At 42.5% G+C, this 21,765-nt stretch overlaps 1 long non-coding RNA gene across 1 annotated transcript in view; it reads left to right on the top strand.

Moving 5' to 3' along the window:
- Nucleotides 1-21,765, top strand: part of LOC126412156 (uncharacterized) — a 609,166-nt gene that overhangs the window by 264,565 nt on the left and 322,836 nt on the right. Inside the window, exon 2 of the long non-coding RNA XR_007575235.1 lies at nucleotides 736-852. This is a non-coding gene — a long non-coding RNA (uncharacterized LOC126412156). The remainder of the gene's footprint in view (nucleotides 1-735; nucleotides 853-21,765) is intronic.

The raw sequence follows: 21,765 nt of genomic DNA, 5'->3' as shown, positions 1-21,765 counted from the left end.
GATGAGAAGTTTACCCGCTTCCTTACGCAGGATATTTTTGAAACGATCTTTGTGTCTGATTTATCAGTATGTTTTAACTTTTTTTCAATTCGTTGTGTAAGTTGTGGTTTCTGTTTCTGTGGGTAGATGAAAATACTAGCAACTGAACACTTCGAAATTGAGTTATGTGGTAATAAAGTCGACTACGTCTGCAGTTATGGTTCGAAACTGCTATAAGATCACTAACGAGAGATAGTACGGCGCCAAGAAGGAATACGACTAGAATTTCTAATTGATTATGTGTTTTGTCAACTGTTTGACTTTCAGGTAATCTAAAGTTCCAGTAGTGACCATTATGACCACACTGAAGTACCCATTCAAGCCGACTTACTTGCTGTACTAGATCTCAAAACAGAAGTATTGATTTGACAGAAGTCGCTAATATGTGAAGATAACTGTAGTACAGCTATTAGAGAATAAACATAGTTCTTGATGAGAATACAGAAGTTTCACACTTAAACAATTGTGATATCGTCATAGACACAGCTTCCAGTCTCTTCTGTGTGGCACAGTACAGGTAACATTATGCCCGAATGTATTGTAGGCGGCGCAATATAACTGATTTGCAATATAAATTCAGATAATGAATTTTAAACGTCGAGAATTTTTGTATTAAGACCATGAGTTGTTTTAAAATTCGTAGTCCTGTATTTGTTTTGGCTGCGACTACAGTTCCTGTTTCGTTTTTGGTTGCAGTTCGCACTGAGTCCGTGCACCGTGAAGCATGCTATACGAGACGAAAGCCATAAACTCTGTGGGAACGTGCTACTCAACAGTGCCAGCTGTCTCTCAACACGGACCTGCGTCACTCAGGTAAGGGATTATCATATCCGAAACCTTAATTACAATACCGGCCGTTGTGGCCGAGCGGTTCTAGGCGCTTCAGTCCGGAACCGCGCTGCTGCTACGGTCGCACGTTCGAATCCTGCCTCAGGCACGGATGTGTGTGCTGTCCTTAGGTTAGTTAGGTTTAAGTGGTTCTACGTCTAGGGGACTGATGACCTCAGATGTTAAGTCCTATAGTGCTCAAGGCCATTTGAACCATTAATTACAACAAACAATTCTCAGATCAGCGTCATCATCATACAAATATCTCGGGAATCAAAAGGAAAATAACTTGACGTATTGAAATCAATTTTTATGGACAAGGTGTGAAGAAAAAGTACGTAAGTTGAACAAAATACAATGATTGGGAGAACACCTCCAAACTTCTCTTATAAAGAAGGTGTGCGGAATTCAACTCTAATCGTATGGCCTCTAAGATACATGCGCATTTTTCCTTGCCAATATGTACGTATAAAGGACAGAAAAATTTTGTATTTTAAATAAGGAAAGTAACTATAACAGTTGTTCTAAAGCAGTGTGTCTGTTAATAGCATCTTTAGCTGAATTAATTAATATTTTGCGCCACTATTAATCAAACTCAAGCCACATACGTCAGGACAACTCATCAGCAATGGGAATAAATGTGATGGATGCCTGTCGCTCTTTTGTCCATGTCTTTCCAACTGCGTTCGTGGAACAATGGCTCTGAGCACTATGGGACTTAACATCTTAGGTCATCAGTCCCCTAGGACTTAGAACTACTTAAACCTAACTAACCTAAGGACATCACACACATCCATTCCCGAGGCAGGATTCGAACCTGCGACCGTAGCAGTCCCGCGGTTCCGTTCGTGGAACCAACCCGATATTCATTTGCAGTTAATTAGTTATTTTCATTTGCTGAACCTAACACGTAACATTCCTTTCAGCTAATAAAAGGTATTCGTGAGTTTGTTACAGTATAATATTATCTGTTACCAGATTTAAGTCAATGCAACAAAAGATACGGCCATTTAAGTCCGAATTTCGATATTCACAAACTCACTCATCAGAAGCTATAGGGTACGTTCCGTTGGCCTACAATTATTAAATTTGACAAGAATCAAGCTTTCACAATACAAGAGAAGAAAAATTCCTAAAATTGTTAATTCATAATTATATCACAAAGTAAAACAAATATTTTAATCCCATTTGGTGAGCTTCTGTCTGTCAGTACGTTTGTTAAAATCCGTTTTTCTCAGGAAGAAGTAGAGGTATCAAGTTGAAATTTATTTCAAGTGCTAAAGTCTACGGTTCCTTTGAGGTTTAAATAATCTAAGCTTCTAAGTCAATGCAATCAAAGGACACAGCCGTATATGTTATATATTTTGGTACTCACAAACTCACTCGTCAAAATCTACAGATGAACAATCTACATACGTGACGGATTAGGCAGTTTAGCGGTAAAGCATGGAAATCAGAATGCCACAGGATCGCAACTAGGCCAAACCCCAGGTTTTCCAGTCTTCATTCTAATCTAGCCTTCACCTCCCAACGATGTGAGAATCCGACATAAAACTGCAGGTCCCCTTTTCCGGATTGCATAACTGGCGTAGATTAGGGACACCTAAGCGCCTTTCTCTGTTTTTTTTCTTTTCTTTTCCCTCGAACTGTGTCACGAGTGAGGTTTAAGTGTTTTCGTTATGCGTATGACGAAGTGGCTCACCACGCACGAGACTTTCAGCCGTGTACCACCCACTCCTACCCCCTACCCACCACGCCATCGCGTGAGGTTGCGCATTGATTAAGGCAATGAACTCTCATTTTGTAGAAGCAGGTTTCTGCAGTTTTTGAATAAGTGATTAGTCGCCAACAGCGGGAAGGTTACCTTGGAAAGGTAAAAGCCGTATCCCTCCTCCAGATATTATCAAGTATAATGACGTCACTATCGACGGGACGTTACACTCATATTTCCCTACCTTCAAATAAGCCTCCAAGTTAATGTCAATGGCATTAAGACCAGTGGATTTCCAGGCTCTGCAATCAGGATTTTCTCTTTCTACCCTTTGTTCTGAGAAGGATGCTGGACAACGATAATATGTCAGAGAACTGGAGAAAAATCGTGCAGCAGCTACATGAACTGTCATTTCACGAATGTCACGTCCTCAAACACGAAGCACAGTATCTTCTACAGGAATTTCAAATACATTTGTCTTTCCTCTGTTAAGTTGGTCTGTACAATAATTACTCTAACCACTCGGTCGCCTACAATATCTGCCCACGCACTGACAGTGATCTGCTTCGGATTTGATGTTTCGACTGCTGTGTGGAGACGTGGCGTTGGTCAGAGATGACTGTTGCGCAGGTTCGTTAATTCTACATCTACCATAGGTCACCTCATCACTGATTGTGATGCGAAAAAGAACCCAGAGATGCTGTGAAGTGTAGCAGAAACTACCGTAAAACTCATGTCGAAGGAGAAATTCAGCTTGCGTTAGTCCTTGTACTATTTCAAATGATGGTGGTTCTTGTGGTTATCATATAGGATATGCAACGTAATTCCTTTATCTCACAGCACGATGTCCGGTTACTTGCGTTAAGCTTAAACTGGAATTATTTGGTTGGTGCATAAGGATGTGGCTTTCTTTAATAAGTTTTAATAAACACGACAGATATTCATAAGAGAGACTTTAATCAAGAATAATATACTCTCCTTCACTACTTACAACACTCCACTAACGCTGGGGTACCTTTTCGAATCCGCGACAGTGAAAATCACGTTGTTTGGAAGCGAAGAACTCGTCGAGCCATGTCCGGAGCGCATTTTTTTCCGGAAAGGATGTTCCTTGAACGTTATTCGATACAGAGCGGAAAAGGCTAAAATCTGAGGGCGCAAGATCAGGTGAAATAGGTACGTGAGAAATCGAACCACATTTAAGCTATATCTCTACCGTTCCACTCTTGAACAGTGCGCGGGGAAAACGAACACACTATTCTTTCCGTGACAGCTCTGAGTTATTTTATTATGATGATCATTTCTGCCTATGTAGGTGACTACGACAAATTATTTTCACACACTTAGGAGAATGTCGGCGATTCAAATTTCATGAGCAGGTCCTGCCGCAGCGAAAAACGTCTTTGTTTTCATGACTACTCCCCCAATTCGTGTATCATATCCATGACAATCTCTCCCCTATCTCGTGATGATACAAAACGAGAAGCCGTTCTTTGAAATTTTTCGATGTCCTCCGTCAATCTGAGAGGCACCCACATGCCTTGCTCATACTGTGGCATCAAGCAGTCAGGCCTGCAAGATGAGTGGTCTGCCAAGCGAGTAGATTCATTCTTATTTATCGAGTAACATGAACTCTAGTACTCACACTTAAGTTACAAGTTATCCTCCTATATGATTAATACGCAACGGAAACACGCATCTGACTATCAGTAATTTGCAGAACTCTGACTGTACACTACGCACTGGCAATACCACATTCTCTTTCTTTTTTTTATTTAACGGCTTTTGTCAACACGTGGCCACCGCAATGAATATGAATGGCGCACACATTATAAATTCGGGACATTATGACAACATACAATTCGAAGGAAAAGTCCACCAATCTTTTTCTTTTCACTATCTTATTTATTCCGATAAATTCTATAACCTAAACACACAAATTCTATAACCTACAACAATAACACATGAGAAATTCCGCCCAGTGGGCATGGCTTTACATTGGTGAATCTCTGTATTATACTCTCGTAATTATTTAACGCTACAGTGCACTTTCTGAATAGGATGGTGGATCTTTTATTATTTCTCACACTTCGGCTCTCCCAATCATCATCACGAAACTTTCCTCCAGACCGAGCAGTACAAAAGGAACACGCATAACCCACTAATCTTTTGAAACTACCTCGCTACTCCCCCATGCAAACCACACATACCCAAATTACATGACATACACCACATTATAATATGAAATACTACACAGGGAATAGTCACAACATTATCACTTTCAGCTTTCCCACTTCAATTAACATTTATCCCAGTTTCACACGACACTGCCCCATTTTGTAATTCTACTTTCCTACTATGAACTCTGGAGATATTTGCACGTCTTCCTGTGCAATGCAAGCTAAGTGGCGTTGCTGGATAGACGGCCGACTCACCTTGCTTCTCTCTCAGAGTTTGAATCTAGCGTCACACGGGATCATATCACCCAAAGTAATATTAAGAACATATTCATCACACACGCGAGTCCTCAACTGATACCATGGACGAGTACTTCTCTTTATCCTTTGTCTCATACACAGATTGAGAGCCACACAGTACTCACCACGTGGAAGTACTCGTCTCTAATTTCAAGTCCTGCACACGCCATTCCTTAAATATTTCAACTTATGGTACCCACGCTATTTCTTAATTATTTCAACTTATTGTACACACGCTAGTAATTCAGCTTAACTTAAGCACACGGAAGTATTTCAACTTATTGCTACACGTGGTTTAATTGTGACCGTTGGTCACTTCCGAAGATTACTACAATCCCATTAATATTACCTGCCTGACATTTAATTCTCCCCACAAAAGTTCCTGAAATAGAGAAATTATTATATCAAACTACTCTTAAATATTCCACATGCATACCATGTCTCCACTCTTTTGTCTTTACGGAGCACAACTAAAACAGGTCTTAACAGCACAAGATCCAGCGGCAGAGTGCTGAAACATGGCCGTTCTTGAGGTCCTCTCGCACCTCTGCTGAAGTGGGGGAGCACCTTGCTACCGTATTGGTCAGCCACATTTCAGGCGCTCAAAGCTCAGGTAAATTTCATCTCTTTGGTCCCACCAAAGGTGGCCAAAGGATCGACTCAAAGATGATCATATATTCACATTCACATTCACTATCTGCGATTAGCAGACGACCATACATTCATTCATTTCACAGATCTCACCAAACTGGATGTAGGGATTTACTTTGTATGAATGCACATGTGATCAATTAAATAAATAAATTGTCATTCTTTCCCACACTGGTATCTGGCTTCACTGTATTAATTGAAACTGAGTTATTATTAGAAAAAATATGTTGTTCAGACAAGAATAATGAAGTATGTTGTACCTATTTTCAATGTCGGGCGGTACTGTACACTTTCAAATCCTATCTGATGCGGATGACACACCGCAGTGTAATACTCCAGGAGAGGGTGGACAAGCGAAGTGTAAGCAGTCTCTTTAGTAAACCCGGTTGTTGTTCTTAGATTGCGTCTGAAGACGTCTCAGTTGTTGACGGGAAATGTCATCAGAGATGGTTAAACCTCGGGCGAAGCAATTCGTAGTAGACCACATTGTCGCTGTTCCACCATATGCGTAACATTATCTTTTGTGGATGCGCACAGGTCTTTGTATGGGAAGTTGCTGCTGCTTTGTTTGAGCTCAATCATTTCCTTCTTTTCGTTACTTTAGTATAAAGACATCATTCCTCGCCACCAGTAACGAAACAGGATAGAAAAGGTCGTTTTAAGCCAGTTGTGACGAGCAAGCAGAGATGCTCAAATGGCCACCTGCTGATTTTTGTGATTTTGACTTAGAGCATGCGGTACCCATATGCACGATTTTTGAACCTTCTCCTTTGCATGCAAATACTGCACAATCGTGGAATGATCATAATTCATCACATTTGCAACTTCTCGAATACTATGACGTGGATAATGGTGGATTACTGCATTTAAACGACCTTCACGAAATCCCGAAGGTCTTCCTGAACGTGAAGAGTCACTAATGTCAAAACGATCCTTCTTAAAACCTGAAAAACATATTCTTGCCTTGTTCTGTCCAGTGGCATTATTCCTATACAATGAACAAATATTTCTCGCTGTCTCCGCTAGAGTCACCCGCCTATTGAACTGAAACGGAAGAATTTGTCGGAAATGTTCCGATTTCTCCACTTGGCACTACCATTTCCTACCGTCCACAACTTCACTCAGTATCTCCAAATGACAAAATAACAATATGCAAGCTCAAACAGCACCGATGTACTACAAATAAAAAATGACAATTAACAAATAAGACAATATCAACCGGAATACCAACATGCAAATCAAAAACGCTACGAACTCATGCACCAACCTACACTACTGGCCATTAAAATTGCTACACCAAGAAGCAATGCAGATGATAAACGGGTATTCATTGGACAAATATATTATACTAGAACTGACATGTGATTACATTTTCACGCAATTACGGTGCATAGATCCTGAGAAATCAGTACCCAGAACAACCACCTCTGGCCGTAATAACGGCTTTGATACGCCTGGGCATTCAGCCAAACAGAGCTTGGATGGCGTGTACATGTACAGCTGCCCATGCAGCTTCAACACGATAACACAGTTCATCAAGAGTAGTGACTGGCGTATTGCGACGAGCCAGTTGCTTGGCCACCATTTACCAGACGTTTTCAATTGGTGAGAGATCTGGAGAATGTGCTGGCCAGGGCAGCAGTCGAACATTTTCTGTATCCAGAAAGGGGCGTACAGGACCTGCAACATGCGGTCGTGCATTATCCTGCTGAAATGTAGGGTTTCGCAGGGATCGAATGAAGGGTAGAGCCACGGGTCGTAACACATCTCAAATGTAACGTCCACTGTTCAAAGTGCCGTCAGTGCGAACAACAGGTGACCGAGACGTGTAACCAATGGCACCCCATACCATCACGCCAGGTGATACGCCAGTATGGCGATGACGAATACACGCTTCCAACGTGCGTTCACCGTGATGTCGCCAAACACTGATGCGACCATCATGATGCTGTAAACAGAACCTGGATTCATCCGAAAAAATGACATTTTGCCATTCGTGCACCCAGGTTCGTCGTTGAGTACACCATGCGCAGGCGCTCCTGTCTGTGATGCAGCGTCAAGGGTAACCGCAGCCATGGTCTCCGACCTGATAGTCCATGCTGCTGGAAACGTCGTCGAACTGTTCGTGCAGATTGTTGTCTTGCAAACGTCCTCATCTGTTGACTCAGGGATCGAGACGTGGCTGCACAATCCGTTACAGCCATGCGGATAAGATGTCTGTCATCTCGACTGCTAGTGATACGAGGCCGTTGGGATCCAGCACAGCGTTCCTTATTACCCTCCTGAATCCATCGATTCCATATTCTGCTAACAGTCGTTGGATCTGGACCAACGCGGGCAGCAATGTCGCGATAGGATAAACCGCAATCGCAATAGGCTACAATCCGACCTTTATCAAAGTCGGAAACGTGATGGTACGCATTTCTCCTCCTTACACGAGGCATGACAACAACGTTTCACCAGGCAACGCCGGTCAACTGCTGTTTGTATATGAGAAATCGGTTGGAAATTTTTCTCATGTCAGCACGTTGTAGGTGTCGCCACCGGCGCCAACCTTGTGTGAATGCTCTGAAAAGCTAATCATTTGCGTATCACAGAATCTTCTTCCTGTCAGTTAAATTTCGCGTCTGTAGCTCGTCATCTTCGTGGTGTAGCAAGTTTAATGGCCAGTAGTGTAATACAATGAATATTTTGTATACATTGTTTCGCTAGTTCCGACTGTCGTCTTGTCATGTCCAGCTTGGATTTCGACTCCGTTACACACATAAAATTGGATGCGGAATGTCTACATCAGCACGTATATTCCAAAGTCACCTTACGCTGTGCAGCGGAGGGTAATTTGGGGACCACTGTCAGTTGTCCGCTTTCCTGTTACAGTCACGAACGGTGCTCGGTGTAACCTCCCCACAAAATATTAACATAAATAATATTCACGTTTAGTATAACCTCCCCACAAAATTTCTTTCTCCAGTGTAACCTCAAAACAGAAAAATTCCTAAACCTCTCAACAGTAAAAATTATAATTATGTCGTTCACATTCAGTGTAACGTCCCAACAAAAAATAAATTCAGTAACCTGGTGATAATTCTCAATTAAATTGTCGCTCACTTATAACTTTTCAATAATTGACTGTGAATTTAACCTGATAAATTTTGGACGTCAGCAGTGCTGCGTCATGGCCCTGAAAGATCATTCTGAATAAAAAAGAGAAAAATTCTTACTTCAATGAAGACGCCGGATAACGCATATATATCTGCTCTTAAAATAATGTTTTCTGGGACAGCCCTGTGCAATGCTGGCCGATAGATTTGTCATTTATGAAAGGAAGCAACTGATTTTTCTTTTGCAACAATCGGGATGATCATGGATGGGAGAAATTAGTAAATTCTTTAAATTGAAATGTGTGGTTGTTAAAAATTACTTTATATGAGAAAGATTATTATTTGGACATTTTTAAAACATTTACATGGGACTTGAGATAACATTACTACATATGCGCGAGGCTGCTTGTTACCTTATACAATAATACTCAGGCTCCGACATCGCTGCACCGCGACCGGCCAGCCAACACGATACACCAGACCAGACCAGAGCAGACTGCAGACTAGCAACAACTTACTGCTACAGCTACACAGTTCCTACTGCAGTCAACACTGCTCTCTGGTCAGAGACCTTGCATATCGCAGGCAGCGCATGGGCAATACATCGAAATTACATCTGCTCGGACCTCTTACATCGGGAGAAACGATTGTTGGTAAGCCCCCGTGCGAGCTCAAATTTCTCTAATCTTGCCTTCATGGTCTTTTCAAGAAATGTACGTAGCAGGAAGCAAAACATTGGTTGACTCATTGACTCGTTTAGGGACATACTCTCTTGGAATTTTGACAGTAAACCACAACATAATAATATATATTCTCATTTGTGGCGTCTGCCACATGAGTGATCTTCCCGGTGACGCTTTCGCACCGACTAAACGAACTTGTCGCGAAACGCGTCTCCTGTTCTTTGGATGTCCTCTGTTCCTCTGTTTCACCTGTTAATCCTATCTGGTAAGAGTACCAGACTGACGAGAAATACTCAAGTTTTGGTCGAACGAGGGCTTTGTACGACACCTTCTTCGTGAGCGGAGTACACTACCTGCGGATTCTTCCTATGAGTCTGTCTGTCGACTCGCTACGATTATATTTATGTGGTCACTCCGCTCTACATCGCTGCGTACGCTTACTCGGAGATATTTAACCTACGAGATTGCTTTCAGGTTCGGGAATCATACAATCATATAATAACAGATGTTTCCAGCTGTTTATGTGCAATACTCTTAGAATGTCTGTTTTTCTTCTCTTGATCCTCATAAACAGCCCTTGTCTTGACTCATAAATTCCTTAGTCTTGTCGATAAAGTTCTTAAACGAGAAATATATAGGAAGCAATACAACTTCCCTTTGCCACTTCCTGTAATGTCCCTCCTGGTTATTTTGTGAGTAAGCTACTTCACGACGCACAACATTTTGTAGTGTTTTGCTTTGAAAACTGATGAGACTGCTGTGAGAACCTCGCGTTGACTGAACACGCCCGTGACAAATCGCGGCGACAATGTCAAATTGTTTCCTATTTCTTAGTTTCATTTTACGCTGTAAGAGCCGCATATTTCACCTACCCTCAGGAACCGGCCGAGCACGTGTTTTACGACGGGCCTCTTTCGTGGATGAATTATACGCCCTGGCATCTGTCTCGTCTACAGTAAAATTTGTGCTGATGTTCCGACTTTAATTACTCAACTTTACTTCATTCACTGCACGGCGATGGCGTAATGAAACAGTACCAGGACCTGTTTAGGTGCATTACGTTATATAATCAAGGTTATGTTGAGGATCAGCTGCCAGTCTGCATCACTGTTCTTGATTACATGCAGAACTTCCTACATTCCACTACAACTTCATAAAAAGTTGATGTAACTGATTACACATACGTCAGTGCATAAAGCATCGGAGAGCCATTAACGCTTCCTAAGCATTTACATACATTTTGTGTGAAAATTACACAAACTGCTGATGGTCGGACCTTAATTAACACTTCAGGTGCGAGCATGTTGCCTAGTCGGATGAATTACGTTCCCTGTTACATTAGGTGGATGGTGTTGTCTGGATACGCCGTCATTCTGGCGAACGGCTGCTCAGCACATGCACTGTGCCACGAATGTGAGCAAATGGCGACTGTATTATGCTATGGGGAGACATTCACCTGGGCTTCCATGTGATGTGTGGTAGTAACAAAATGCGCCATCAGAGCTGCGGGCTTAGTGAACGTAAATGGCATAGTAAATGGTAGGAATATCGGTAGTATCGGTAGCATTGGTAGGGAAAAAACATAAATAAATGTGTAAGGGAGTAGCTGGGAACCGACAACTTTTCCTTGTTCTTTTATTTGTTTGGCTCTTTGTTTTGCACATAATTAGAACCACACTTCATTCAGTGTTAGTCCATTATGCATTTTATATCTTTGCAGAACATAAATTGCATTTTATAAGTAACAAAAAGTAGCTGATCGCGTAACCTCTGAACTTTTATGTAAGAAAAGCAATTACTTTTGATGCAGGTACAATGTAATGCCGAATCACAAGAAATCCATATAAGTATTGTTGTTATCTTGCACTCTACAGAACGTTCTTCTTCATGATCAAAGGCAAGAGCTTTCTGTTATTACTGTTAAATTCGAAACGTTGTTTATGAATATCGGAAACGTGTTTTGTATATGCTCGACCAAGTGTTGAAGCTATATGTGATACATTTTTGATCAGAGTTTTTTTATTAATTTTATCTCTTTTCTAGAGAACTGTGTTTTATGGCGCTGTATAATAAATCTGTATTGTTTTTGTTTTAATTTTACTACATCATCCCTCTGTTTCACATCACAAATCATCAATTTTCAAATAAAAATTGAATTAAACATTGATAATTTTAATTTTGGTATAAATAGCGTCTGTTTGCAAATAAGAAACATGAGGATAAGTACGTAAGACAAAGATGTTCCGTAGGTTACGCGGCGCCTTATATGAAGGGCTTATTACAATAGTGGTACAAGTCCATTACCTCCACTTTTCTGCCTATAATGCTTCTGAAATTGATGATCCAAACAAACCGAAAGAAAGGTCATCTCTAGCAAGAAGTCATATGCTTGAATATTTCTGGTACCTCAACTGCAGATTTTTCAGCGCTCAGTTAACTTTAGGACTCTGTATCTCAAAATGAACAAAAATGGACTTGTAACACTATTGAAATAAGCCCCTCATATGTCTTAACTCGATTTCTAGACGGTTTACAATTTCCGCTTTCTAAGTGAATCTAGTAAAACACTGGCCGCATCCACAGACAAAGCGATCGAGCTGAGGTAAAGCCCGATAAGTACGCAACACAGGTAACGCGGGTAAGAGCGTAACTGGCCACAGCTACTAGGAAAACTACCGATTCTGCGCTTGCTTATGATAGTCTACGACAGCCTACGGTAGATTTACAACTCTGTCCGCCACATATGTGGCGATAGTGCAGGCGACACAAGGGCGGAGAGAGGCGCCCCGATAGGGATCGGCAGATTTCAGCCCCCCGGTGGCCTGAATGGCGCGCCGTCGCTTGATTGGCATTGCCGAAAAATCTGTGGCGCGTTGAATGCGCGGCGCCGGTGCCTTTGTGTCCACCCGCACAGAGGTAGAGGTCCCGGCGCTAATCTTCGGGCCAGGTAGGAGGCGCGGATTACGGCTCAATACCTGCCGGCGGCTAATGAAGCCTGTCGCCGCGTCCGCGCCCGTACCCGCGTCCGATCGCCCGCAGCGCCGCCGGTCGCCGGCCGCCCCCACACCCAATCTGCGGCGCGGCCGCGTTTTAAGCCCGCCGGCTTTTGGCTTCAGCCGCAGATATTGCTACTACACTTGTTACCCATTGAGCCGGGCCTTACCCCGCAGGGTGGCTGGGGGGCGCACGCGTCGCTCGCAACCGCAGCACCACCCCCAAACATACACACACACACACACACACCCCTGTTCGTCCCTAGTAACGAGTTTAACGAGTCCACTGAAGCGGCGACGCCTGCTATTGCATTTCCGTTAGGGCTAAGTGCGGGTTAATGCGGCGGCCGCCGGCTCCAGAGGACACAGTATGTGTCCGCGTTATTACTTGCGCTTCCGGCGGTCACCGGGGTCCGGTTAATTGCCGCCTCGCCTCGGCTCTGCTCTCCCCCATCAGCAGCGGTCGCCAAATACTGGGCCGCGTGCGGCGCGCACACCGCCGATGCCCTTTTGTGCCCGCTGAAAACACGCGCCACGTATCCCTGCGGCAGCGGGAGGGGCTCCTTTCTGGCGTATTGACTCCCTATCGAGCGGCCGTTGGCCGACTCTAGTGGACTCGACTCGGTGCATTGCCGCAGCCTGTCGAAGTGGTTCCACTGTGTGAAATACGAACCGGGTGACACAGGCGGATGACACACAACTTGAAACACTGCTCTCATATGCGGGACTGCCGAGTTCGAAATTGATCCACCAGTGCTGAATAACTTCTCGTGACATATAACTGGAGAGGGATCACAAGCAGGGTTCCACAGGGTTCAATTTTGGATCCACTCCTATTCTTTATATATATGTGAATGACTTGCCACTTAACAAACAACAAGCAGAAATGGTGCTTTCTGCAGACGTTACTAGTGTTATAATCCAATTAGATAGAATGCGAGAACAGAGATTGTTAATGACTTTTCCAAAGATTTATTAAGTGGATTATGCAATTACAATTCCATAAACACTGCTAAGTCAGATCGTTTTATTCGTTACAATAGGCATATTTTGGCAAAACACCATCCTCATGTTATCTGTAAGTAAATGATACATAATTTTGAGACAATATTTCTAACATTATAGGTAAACATTAATTAGAGAACACCGTTATACAACTTGTTAAATGTCAGATAGGTTCTGTCGCTGTCTCTTTGTTTCAATTATACTCCATTAGTGTTCTTGGAGTAATAAAGGTTGGTTATATTAGATATGAGTTGTTATCTGATATAATTTTCGTTTTGAATTCCTTTTCTTTATACCAAAAGACTACAAATTGCCGGCCGGTGTGGCCGCGCGGTTCTAGGCGCTTCAGTCTGGAACGGCGTGACCGCTACGGTCGCAGGTTCGAATCCTGCCTCGGGCATGGATGTGTGTGATGTCCTTAGGTTAGTTAGGTTTAAGTAGTTCTAAGTTCTAGGGGACTGATGACCACAGATGTTAAGTCCCATAGTGCTCAGAGCCATTTGAAACATTTTACTACAAATTATTAAGTGATTTTCCTAAAATGGACTCACCCTAAAGTTTGAGAATCAAACAGACACACCAATAATTGATGTAGCATACGAACAGCAGACAGTAAATAGGACAGAATGCTCCAAATTCTTCGGTGTATGTGTTGATGATAATTTGTGAACTGGAAGCAACATGTTACTGAGCTTCTCAAACAATTATGTTTAGCTACTTTTGCTCTTCATATAATTGCTAGTCTTGGACCAAAACAAACAACCTCTTGATATATTTTGCATATTTCCAAATCCCTATTGTCTTATGGTATAATATTCTGCGGTAACTCACCACTTAGAAAGAAAACGTTGAGTAAACAAAAGCAAGCAGTAAGAATAATATGTGCTGTTCAACCGCAGTCGTCATATAGGTATCTATTCAAGGAGTTAGGCATTTTAACTGCACCGTCACAGTAATGAAACTCTTCATAAATAATCCATAACGATTTCAGAACAGTGATATGCATACCCGCAGCACGAGAGGAAAGAACGACCGTTGTTTCCCGTTACTAAAGTTGTCAGTGACTCAGAAAATTTTTGATCATTTGTCCAATAAGACAAATTGTCTGGCAGGTAGCAAAGCAAGTTTCAATCTAACCTAAAATCACTTATCCTGGACAAATCCTTCTATTCCATGGACGAATTTCTATTTTAAAACTGGTTACCTGTAAAATAAATGAACTTGTTTCTGAGTAGTTACATGAGTAGCGCTAAAAGTATTGTGTTTATTAATTTTAACACTAATCATATACACATACTCTGTAAACCGACTCGTTCCGTATCACTTCGATAAAAGAACCTTAAAATGGTCTATGAAAATATGTAAGTAACTAACTATGAATTTCCGCTTAAATCTGTTATTATGCTGCTCTTTCAATTCCGGCGTTACTTACATCTGTGCAGTAACATGGCATTGAAGATTTATGCTTGTAAATGATATAATGCACAGATCGCAGTTTCAGGGTAAAAAATTCTACAGTGGCAAATGATGTTCCTTAATAAATGTCGAGTGTTTCCCTTCGTGGTCTCCCTAAATCACCCTATTACACAGTTAAAATTGGTGTATTCAGTGACAGATTTCCTTAAAGTGGATAAATATAACAAATATCGACAAACAAGAGAAACAGCCCAATATGATAAGATCACAACATTATCAGCAAATAATTAGCAATGTATATAGATAATTATTAACACCTATACACAGAACCTGCTCGTATAGCATAGTGCGCAGCGCGCTAGCGTGTGAGATAGATAGGCGAGTCGGACGCAGATCGAATCCGGGTGGTGGAATAACGATCACGATGGCTGCACAGGCCAGCCGTTGTGTGGCTTTTAGCTTGTTTTCCATGCTCATTCAGACAATTTCTGGGCTAGTCCCCAATTTGCACCTGAGAACATGCAATACATAATCACAGACCATAGTTTGCACAGTCCACAGAAAGGATGCGGACAAGAGTTCCGCCCCTCCATCAGGTTGCGGCGAGCGTAAAGGTAAATAGCTCAAATTTGCCAAAACTTGAGTACAGTCGAACCCTACCAGAGGCGACTAACGCTCAGCAAAATAAAGAAAAAGAATAATGGTACACAGAACTTACGGAATTACAGCAACTGATTATCAACACTGAACTTGACAGAGGCCAAGCATTTTTTATTTATACTTGGCCGTCGGGTTTGGCTACACCATGTTCAGATAACATGTTATATAGCAGAATAAAATTGGACTACATATATTTCGTGTCTGGTTAAAGATATAAAACTAGGTTTCTAGCAGATTATAATGGTAGAGGAGTGTATAATGTTGTTGTATGGGAATGGGTAATACTCTTAACTCTCCTATCAACTGAGACATTGTAGGAACTATAAGTGTTTTTAATGGAGATGTGTAACGGCATTCGATAGCTCTTAAAACATAATCTAATATAACGCTTATAGTGGTAGCGTTGAAACGTTGCACGAAACTACCTGAGAAATATGCTAAAATTTAAAGGCAAAGCGGCCGGAAGCGGTTTTTAGCATTTAAACATTGCAAAATGGCGTGTTTACAGTTGAGTTGATTTTGTATACTAGAAGAAAACGACTGACTTTGTCACGACAAAATCCGAGTAAAATGGGAGACATATGTTGCACCGACATTCCTTCAAATATTTATTTATTTCACCGGATAAGATTGACACCTTCAGACCCTCTCCTACATCGCAGCAGATAGTTACAGGAAAATGGAAATACTAAAAATTGTGCGTTCTCTATGAAGTTTCCGTGTCAAAGTGATCTCTGTATTCGCTCGTATGGGTCACCGTAGTACCTTGAAGCACACTTTCTTCATGTGTATACAAGAATGAATACATTTTTATGAGAATTTCTAACGATTATGGATGAATTCCGAACATTAACATGTATCTATGTCTGAAAACTAATTTGCCTTTTAAATCATAGGCCTCTAACAAACGGAATGAAGTGTCTTTTAAAATAGTCGTTTCTACTTACGTATAACGAAATACCTTCATCGTAATTTTGTGCCAGTGCAGTTCTTATCCTCATAGCCTGAACATTTTTTTTTTTTTACTTTTCTTCTCCCTAGTTCTGAACTGGTGGACACGCATGGAATTCCAGCTGCTACAATATTGATTCTTCTCGCTGCCAATTTTGGCGATCACATGGTGTCGTGTGCAATACACCTGACACTACAGTAATAATTGTATAATGCTCAGCAGTGAGTATCATTTGAACATGACCTCATATGCCATTGGATACCCACTTATGTCACGCACCACGTATTAATCGTTCTCTTTGAGAAGACTCTCGGAGCAGTGGCTGATGGTAGCAGATGTTTCGATAGAAGTTAAAAGACTGAGTGCGACTTCGGACAGATATTCACTTATTTCCAGTAGCTAGCAAACTTATTTTCAATATTATGTGCAAAGAGTCTTCATTGAACGTGTTAATTTCAAATTCAATTACATATAACATTTCTGTGATCCTTAACGCAGCTTGCTACGTCTACTTTCGCGTACACATACATAAATGCACTTAACACTGCATAGCCATCTGGATGAAGTTGACTAAATTATCCGCGTATCTTTCGTGCGAACGATTTCAAACCAACTTCGATAATTTTGATATGAGGAATGACTTGAGTTGGCTGATCGATTTTACTGATTTTTCCAGTTCAGTTTTTCCCTGTTTTCATGTTGTTCCTTTCTTACGGGCGACAGGGCTCTCTCGTCACCGCGGGCTCCGGGACAGGGCCGGCTTGCCCCAGCCCAGGTACACTCCCAGGAGGCAGCAGGTTTCAGAGTCCAGGTTGAAGCCGTGTTCCCTGACACAGTCCTGCATTGTCGCCTAATGAACAGATGACGTGCGTCAGGATTATCAGACGTGCTGTGTGACTGCATTGAAGAGCTGCTAACAAATAGAACACAACATTCGCTCTTAAGGGGCAGAGACGTAAAGGTGACTTTGTGCGACCCCCTTGAAGTATAATAGGATCATTTCTGTTCACAATATATATTAAGTGACGTAGTGGATAATGTAGGAAGCTCCGCGAGTCTGTGTGTAGAGAACTTACAATGCTAGAAAACTGAAACGCAGTGCAGGAAGACCTGCAGAGGATTGACACGCGATGCCGGGATTGGCAGTTGACAATATAAACAAATGCAACGTATTGCCCATAAATTGGAGGATGCCAAAATGAAATTCATTGGAAGAAACCACAAGGAAGAAGAAAGGGGCAGCCTCTAAAAATCCTCGTTCGACCGATTCCTAAATATTGTTCATCTGTATGGGATCCTACCCAGGTAGAAATGACAGATGAAATAGAATAGATCCAAAGATGAGCAATGTGTTTCGTTACAGATTCACTCAGTAAGCACAAAATCTTCATGGAGACACTCATCCAACTCCTATGGCAGATGCTACAAAAGAAGCATTGTGCATTACAGTGTGGTTTACTGTTAAAATTCCGAGAGCATATCTTCCTAAATGAGGTCACCAATATATTGCTTCCACATATGCGTGTCTCATGTTTCCGGAAACAGGCACTTATGGTATGTAAATTCATAATGAAAGTCCGATTTGATAGTAACATTTAATCGACATCGACCATTTGATCGGAATGTTTAATCGACATCGAGGAATACCATTGTCCGCAACTGACTGACGTTAGTTTACTCTTTAATTATTCTTGATTCAAATACGGATGCCTTACATAAATGAGAGACCATTGAAAGCATTCTGGAAGGTGCAGAGGTACTTGGACTGCCAGGGGAATAAAAGTAGGCCACATCTCTCCGAGCCATTTCGTGGGAGGACTCCTGAAGGAGGTGAAGGTCAATAGCCCACACGCTGGACAGCTCTTTATATTTGCCACACTGGGGCATCCAAACGTTGTGGACGAACACAGATAGCATCTCCTGTGGATCAGGAGCCCCTGCCACAGAACAGTTTACAGCCCTGGAAAGTGGAAGGAGGAGAATCGTTTTAGCAGAAGGCACTATTGTGACACAAAAGTAGAAAGCTACGTTTTTCTATGTAAAATGACCGGAGGCCACAGATAGAAATCTCGAAAATGGAATGGGGGCCCACAGTTTGGGGCCTATGAAAGCGTGAGGCGCCACTGGACATGTTGGGTTAACAAAAGCTAAACGTTTACTCGATGCAATAATCTCACGGATTGGCTCACGCAAATAAACAAGAAATTAGACTGATAAGTTCAGCTCTGTTGATTCAAAAATGGCTCAAATGGCGCTGAGAACTATGGGACTTAACATCAGTCCCCTAGAACTTAGAACTACTTAAACTTAACTAACCTGAGGACATCACACATATCCATGCCCGAGGCAGGATTGGAGCCTGCGACCGTAGCGGTCACGCGGTTCCAGACTGAAGCGCCTAGAACCGCACGGCCACACCGGCCGGATCAGCTCTGTTGACCTCATTGAACAAAGAGAGAGAGAGATGGAGAGAGAGTGAGATGGAGAGAGAGGCAGATGACTTTTTTCTGTGTAAAATGCTAGAGCACATCGTACTAGTTAACAAAAGAGAGGATAGCTAGAGCGGGGAAGGGGCTAGCATGTTTGGACATTTCCTTGTAGAAAACATTCGATCAAAAATTGCTTCACTGGGAACTTCGTCTTTAACTTCTTCGTTGCGGTCTTCTCCAGCAACGGCTGCTGAGACATGTCACCAACCTGCTGCGCCAACTTGAACTTTGCCATCGGCTAGGATTGTTGGTACTGCCAGTGGTTGATTTCGCAGCCAGTTCAGACTCCACCTGTAGCATTATGGTGAGACCGAGCTTCAACGCGTGGGGAAATTAAAGTCACTTTGTGTCTTTTCGACCACTTCACTTTCACTTCGAAGACTTGAATTTTTAGCGTAATGAAAAGTCTGCATTTAATTTCGACCATAGGTACGACGTATTCCCTTCTGTTGTACTATTTGCCTTTGAATTAACATCACGACAACCAAAGGGTACCCCTTTATCAGAGACACCAAGGTGTATAGTAATACTGTCATTGTTTGACAATTGCTTATACATAACTTTATCAAAATAAATCAAAGTATTTGCAAGTTTTTCTCAAAAAAAATGGTTCAAATGGCTCTGAGCACTATGGGACTCAACTGCTGAGGTCATTAGTCCCCTAGAACTTAGAACTAGTTAAACCTAACTAACCTAAGGACATCACAAACATCCATGCCCGAGGCAGGATTCGAACCTGCGACCGTAGCGGTCTTGCGGTTCCAGACTGCAGCGCCTTTAACCGCACGGCCACTTCGGCCGGCAAGTTTTTCTCATGTAGAAGTCGCAGCCATCATTTTGGAGGGTGTTTAATTTAAGTATGTTAGAGAGAGGGCCTGCCTTCATGTTGTTACATGAGTTTAACAACAACATCCGAGCGACATGCAGGAAGTGGCTATGTACAAAAAATACTGTCCGCCGCACATCATAAGGTGGCTTGTGAAGTACCTATGACCGATGTAGATGTACGTGTGGTTTCTCCCCATGAAGCGAATTTGTTTCCAGCTTCCCCGACAAGTGACCTATTTTTCTACTCATTGAATAAGACTGTGTGAAGGATGCGCCATTATTTAAAGCGATTCTGTTTGCAGCTGTCCCGCCCATTGAACGGGCCCGTGTGAATGACGCGGCATTATTTACAGCGCTGACTGCCGGCCACAGTGGGAGCGCGCCGGCCAGGCCCGTCATTGTTTACGCGCCGGGGAAACAGACGCGACAGGCGACGCGACGCGCGCAAACAGCGGGGCAGATTTCCGCAGCCGCGCCGCGCCGTCACCGCGTGTTTACTCCCGTCTCCAGCGCCGGCCTCGGACATTTTCTCTTTCGTTTTTTCGCGTGTGGCACGCTGTGGACAGATACGGCCAGATCCCCCTCTCCTGTCACTGTAGCACACCGAGTCCGTTTTTCCCTGGCACTGAGCGTAGTCCACGTGACAACGTTACACTGTTTTGTGCACACCACTCTTGCATGCTCAACGAGACGCCAGTACACACAATTTCTTTCCAGATTGCCGCAACTATTTCGTGACCATTATTCTCTCCCAATGACAAATCTGTATTACGAAACAACTAAACCGGTGTATGCAGCCCCTTCCAAGTTGCCTCTACAACGGTTTCCAGGGGTAACGAAAATTCCATTTTCGTAGCTTCATGTAATTGTTGACTTAATATAAAAATTTAAAATGTTGTCATAATCTACTCGATAAGGGGTATAATCTTACGTTATAGGCTTAACACAATAAGTCAAGTATTCAAATTAGAAACTCTTTATGAGGCAGCGTAACGTTTGGCGGGTAAATTACCCAGACTATACTCATTCAATATTTGAAATGATAGTACTTAGCGACTTTCAACAAACTTAACACACCATTTCAAACCTTTCAAAAACTGTTTTCTGCTGACAGCCCTCAAAAAATAATGAAAGGAAAAAAGTCTACGCCTTACTACATTTTTGCTGTTCTTGCAGTAGAACTTCAGCATCCGGTGCGACGTTTCAGTTATTTCTTTCTAGGCAATCTATTTTCACCACGTTCGGCGGATATAACGTTATAAACCAGCTTTTATTAAAACGAAGCGTAAATTAGCCTGACGTTTGAAGTTGTTTTATACATGGTAATTCGATTTTTTTAAGAATCGGGTGTGGCGGGCTTACTGGTTTCATGCTAAGTTGCATAGTTTCCAGACCACAAATCTAAGGGTAAGAGGGCAGTTTGTTTTCAGTTGCACGTCTGCAGTCTGCACGTCTGCACTCTTAGTACACATTGAAACCCCGCGCCACAGTACCATTGAAGGCCGCTCGACGATCCATAACGAAATGGCGCAGCTCATTCGTAAATGGCGTGCTGTGCGGCAGTTCGTTTTCGTTACTGGCGGAAATTCTATAGCTGTGTCAAGCCAATCCAGTGATCTAAGGAAGTCTCCTGGAGTGGCTTGAAACAACTGCAAAATTACCGCCACCAACGGAAACGAATTGCGTCATAGCACTACAATTTCGAATGCGCTGCGCCATTTCGTTACGGATCCTCTAGGTCTGCTGCAGTACTATGGCGCTGGGTTTCAGTGTTTGCCAGGACTATTCCTGAAAACAACTGAAAACATATTACGAAACTTTAATTTCTCGAGATAACAATCAAGACTTCGGCCTACCCCTGGTTTATGATTTTGCCGCCTGATAATTTTCTTAAGGCAGTCAACGATTTTTCATCTCTGGCTATGTTTTGCG

Source organism: Schistocerca serialis, chromosome 7, assembly GCF_023864345.2.
Source record: "Schistocerca serialis cubense isolate TAMUIC-IGC-003099 chromosome 7, iqSchSeri2.2, whole genome shotgun sequence".
Classification (NCBI taxonomy): Eukaryota; Metazoa; Arthropoda; class Insecta; order Orthoptera; family Acrididae; genus Schistocerca; species Schistocerca serialis.
The sequence above is the reverse complement of the archived record's forward strand: the minus strand, read 5'-3'. Positions and strand labels throughout refer to the sequence as shown.